The following is a 5398-nucleotide window of genomic DNA, read 5'->3' as shown; positions in this document are numbered from 1 at the left end:
ACTAAGCAGTCCCTGCTCTCTCTTATTATGTCTAGTGTTCCACGCAAGGCCTCCAGTTCCTCCTGAGACACAGCTCAGAAGAGAGCGTCAATGTTTTCATACTTGATTTGGCCCAGGATGAGATCTCCTTCCATCTGAAGAAACAGGCAGCTGAGGAAGAAGACTCAGACACATACTGCTGTACCATGTGCTATGCTACTGTACTGTACTATGAGTGGTACAATGACAAGAACTGCAGATATAGCTGACGCTGCAGGAATATTGTCTGTGGCTCATAATAACAAACACAGGTATGTCATGAAGCTTAACAACGATAAAGATCTTGCCATTAGCATCCATCCTGATTCTCCCTTGAGCTAGATGTATGGCATTGAGCTTTAAGACGCAGCTCAAAGTTGAGAGTGAAGAACCAGGTCAAGGTCATTCTAGGACCACAAGAACTTAGAAGATGTGACAAGTATCCCAAAGGTTGATTAAATCAGCGCTCTCCAGTAGGTTGTCAGTTAATCAAAAATAGTAGCAGTTTCCAACTTCACACTTGAGTGGAGTAGATGGGAAAGTTCCCTACATGAGATTCCCCTTCGCTGCAAATGAGTAGTAATGAAATGAGTGTGTTAACTCAAAAAATAGCTTGACATTTTGTATTCCAATTTCCACTGTCGAATTGTAAGACCTTTGGCAATTCTGTTAGTCCCTCTGATTTCTTTATTAATGAAATATAGGTTGAATTAGATGAAATCGATTTCCTTGCAGCCAATGGCTATGTGATTCCATCCACCTCAAACATCTCCTGACCACTGATTTTATGCTTTTAACTTAAGTGAGGAATACAAGGAAATTAGCCAACCTGAATTTCTACAAAAGATTTTTCTTCTTCTTGCCTAGAATTTTACTCAGTCCCGTAAATATAAAATTTAAAGCTGAAAAGAATAAACAAACATGCCAACTATCAGAAAAAAGAACAGAAATAGCATGAGACACCGTGGCTTTCCTGAGAAATCAAGAGACTACCTGTGTCCATAATGTGCATGTGATGTAGTGTCTATCTGTGTGCGTGTGTAGTTACTGTAAAGTAACCGTGATATCAATTTTACAAATGAACAATAATCTTTGTGAAGTTATCAAATGTGTTTTCTATTTACTTGAGATTCTCCTAATAATTTATTCATTTGATATGTAATATGTGTCTTAGATACAAAATAAGGAGATGCAACTGGAAAGAAATAGACATTGTGTCTATCTTCAGGAAGCATGAAATATTATGGAGTACGTCACAAAATAGTGTAATCAAAGCTATTACAGGAGAAAAGAAACTATGACCACGTAACAGAGGGATATACATTGGAAAATGAAAATAACGGATGGCTACCTAAGACACGTGATGTCCAGGTTAGGACTTACAAAAGAGTTAGTCAAAAATGGAGGCAGGGAAAGAGTATTCTAGAAAAGGAAACAGAATGTGCAAAGGTATAAAGTCAAGATTTAGTTTAGTAGAATGACATTAAATTAATTCAGAATGGCTGGAGCATACAACTCAAAATGGGCAATAGTAATTAGAAAACTAAAGCAATAAGCAGACACCACTTTGTGAAAATAATTATAAGCCATTCTCAGATGTTATCTTGAAGGCACTGATGAGCACTAGAAGGCATTTGAGCAAGCAAATCGTACAATGAAATGTTATTTTTGAAATATTATTTTGTTTCCACATATGAATATATGTAACTAAATATATATATAATTGTATACATATTTTCCCTTGATTTTTCTTTTTCTCTTAATTCTGGAGTAATCTCTCTCTAACACAGTATTTGGTAGGCCCTTCCTTCTAGTGAGTAAATGATGTCTTAGATGTACACCTATTCAAGAAAAGCTAAAATTCACACGTAAATTTCAGTTTTTCAATACCAGAGCTCATGAAGCAGTAAGGTTGTTTCAGGAACACTTTGATTCTTAAGTTAGGGGTAACATTATTGTAGAATCCTCTATTTCCAGGGTTTCTACTTCTTTCAATTCTTAGAGATGACCTGGCTGGACACCACAACAGGCTGAGTGAACCACCCTACTTACTTGTGTTATATTTTCTCTCAATCTTTTATTTCCATGGGATTTTTCCTTAAAATATGTTTATTCATAAGCTTCTATTCACTAGGTATAATTCTGAGGAAGTTTATGAAAAGAGATGTTTCTTATTAATATTTTTATCTGTCCAAGATTTGTCATAGATGCTAAAACTGTGGTTTCTGGAAGTTTCCATTGCCAGACTGGGGAAGGAAGAGGGTCATTCTGGTTGTCCTCCAGTTTCCTGTAGATACTTTGGAAATACAAAGTAAATCCTGAAAATGGGCCTTAACTCATTTTCATTGTCTCAATGGTGATGAGTGGCCAAAAAAGGGTTATGATGCAGAGTCCTTCAATCCTGAATGTCTAAGAAAAAGAAAAGGTTGTTATCAACTGCAGTTATACAGATGGGGCTTTGACTTCTTTCTCTTGGTACAAGAAGGAAGCAGAGAAAGATTCTACTCTTCTAACAGAAATTTGTTCAAGTGTGCATGGACAACAGGACAGAAGACTCACAGTACTGTTGAATAAAAAGTTCAACAAGTCTCCTTGCATATCACAGCCACCCAACCAGGAGATTCAGCTTTGTACTTCTGTGCAGCAAACACACACCACTCTTGAGGCCCCAGCACAGTGCATCAGGGGCTCCACTCACATGCTTTGTCCTTGACTGGGTTTTAGGTTAGAATGGTTTGTCATGATGTGCGTGTTTCCAACTGGAAAAGAACACAGAAATCTAATCATTGTGATTATAAAAAATTCCGTTTTCAAAAAGCTCAAGATGAGCTGCTACAATTTGTACTAACTCCAAAATATTCTACAGGAGTAGTGGTGTTTTTATCAGATATGTAAATTGTAAAGATGACTCCATTGGGGTATTTGAGGTTCTGTCATTGAAATCCTACACCTCCCATAATATACCAAGGATATCTAAAACTTTTCTGGATGACAATTTGGTGGCCTTCAAAAAAAAGTTAATTGTTATAAAATTGACACATGCTCATTACGGACACATTTGAAAATATAGAAAATACGATGTAGAAATTAAAATAATTCAAATTTCACATCCAAAGATAATCACTTACTTTATTTTCATTCCATGTTTGTCTTAATTTATATGACTTCATGCTTTCATTCACATGATATGCCTTAATTAATATCAATTTAACAATTAAAAGGTATTTTTCATGTAACATTTATGTGCGTTCTCCTCTGTGGGTCCATCTTCAGAGTATAGGTGCTTGGATATAAAAGGTACAGGTAGGAATCAGAGGAATCCTGTAAAGCCTTTTCTCATTGCAATTGTTCTATTTTCAAAAAGTATTTATGGACTCTCTACGCTGTGCCAGACACTGTTATCAATGCTAAAGATTGAGCAGGATGAACAGAAAGGGATGGAAGCATTTAACGTTGTTCTGCCTCTTACTTCTGATGGATGTCTGCTCACCGGAAATAACCGGGAAAATTTTGATGACAGTGGACACCCTAGGCTCAATGACACTACTCAAGAGTTTTGAGATTTTGCCTAAACATACCATCAATTCCCTCATACCTTTAGGTCTGTATATACATCACCAACCATATCAACTGTCTCAGTTTTTCCCAATGGTCCTTCAGGAAACGAAAATAATAAGTATTTTAAAGAAACCATTCAAATTAAAGAAAAATAGCTCACCATCTGCTTTATAGGCAAAAAGTAACTAATGTGTATAGAACAGGGCTAAGAGTAGTGAAAATATTTTCAATGCAAATTATTCTAGAATTTTTGAATATGTAATAAATACACATGGTATAAAAATTATCCAAAGGGAGATATAGTGAAAAGTAACATTCTCCCTCACCTTTATCCCTACTATCCCCAGAAGCCCAGTAAAGCCACTGTTAAAATTAAAATTTTCCTTGAGTCGTTGATCTTTTTATTGTTTAATTGTAAGAGTTCATAATATATTCTGGATACTCGACCTTTAACAGCTATGTTTTGCAAAAATGGTCTCTCCTATTCTGTGTCTTGTCTTTCTCACTGTCTTAATAGTGTCTTTTGAAGCAGAAGCATTTTTGGTTTTAATAAAGTCCAACTTAACTACTTGTTTAGTTAGTTGGGATTTGATGTATTTTAAAACTATTGCCTTATCCAATGTCACAAAGATTTACATTTATGTTTTCTTCTAAGAGTTTTAGTATGTACATTGAGTCATTGATCCATTTCAAATTAATATTTGAATATGCTGGGAAAGAGTGATACAACTTCATTCTTTTGCATATGGGTCACAAGACACTTGGTGCCAGTAACCAAAAGAAAGCTGAGAAACTATACTAAAATCAGATTAAGTAAGCATTCAACCAGGAATTATTACGAGAGGTACTGACCAACACATCAAAACAATTAAGTGCACAACCTACCAGAAAGATAGAACAATTCTATTTTTGCATGCACCTAATGGCATAGCTTTAAAATGTGTCAAACATAAAGCAGTATAGTTAATCAGTATAACTAAACTGGTAGAATTTGTTGATTTAAAAACTTAGTAAATAAATATACAACCATAGTAGCAAGCATTAATACAGATCTCTGAGTAAAGATGTAGAGAAAATATAACCAACAAGATCAATAATCTTTGCCTAATTCACGTACATCGAACAATTTACCCCAAAGAACAGGATGCATATCTTTTCAAATACACATGCAATATTTATCAAAAACGACTCTCTTCTGGATCTTAAAGCAAGACTTAATCAATTTCAAATGGATTTAAATCATTCAGAATATAGTGTCTGATCACAATGGTATTAAGCGAGAATTCAATAACAAAAAGACAAGTAAACTTCATTCCTGTACCTTGCTAGATATAACAGACTTTTTTCAAGTGTATTGCCACAGAAAAAACATAAAGACAAAACAGAGGCTTGGGGTGGGGTGGATGTTCCAGTCTTTGAATAGGGCAGGGTAACATCCCACTTGTGAACTTTACTTCCTGTTTGGGGCAGAAACTTCTAATAGCCCCACAAACTCCCCACTCAGGCACTCAGAGAAGGGCTGCTCCCTGGGCTTGAGTGAGAAGAAGAAAAATTTCAACCAGGAGAAGAAATTCCATCATGCTCTGCCCTGGTCTACTGTGGGCATTCCTGGCCTCCGTTGGCTTCAGTATGTGTGGCTCTAAACATGGGGTCTCAGCTTCTTCTTAGAGCTCAAGGGCGGGATTATACAATTTGTAGCTGTCTTGGGTATTAAGAGGGAAGAGAGGTAGGCAAATGAAACACTGTGTGATTCTTTTCTTTTTCTTTGTGTCCTAAATGAATCTAGTCCTCATGGCCCATCTGAGACATTTCAAAGGAGGAA

General features: G+C 36.0%; 1 protein-coding gene across 1 annotated transcript in view; it reads left to right on the top strand.

Annotated features, from left to right (window-relative positions):
• The window catches only part of LOC124235050 (T cell receptor alpha chain MC.7.G5-like), a 25566-nt gene that overhangs the window by 15835 nt on the left and 4333 nt on the right, over nucleotides 1–5398 (top strand). The window lies entirely within an intron of this gene.

Source organism: Equus quagga, chromosome 2 (assembly GCF_021613505.1).
Source record: "Equus quagga isolate Etosha38 chromosome 2, UCLA_HA_Equagga_1.0, whole genome shotgun sequence".
Lineage (NCBI taxonomy): Eukaryota > Metazoa > Chordata > Mammalia > Perissodactyla > Equidae > Equus > Equus quagga.
This window is presented reverse-complemented; position numbering and strand designations above follow the sequence as displayed.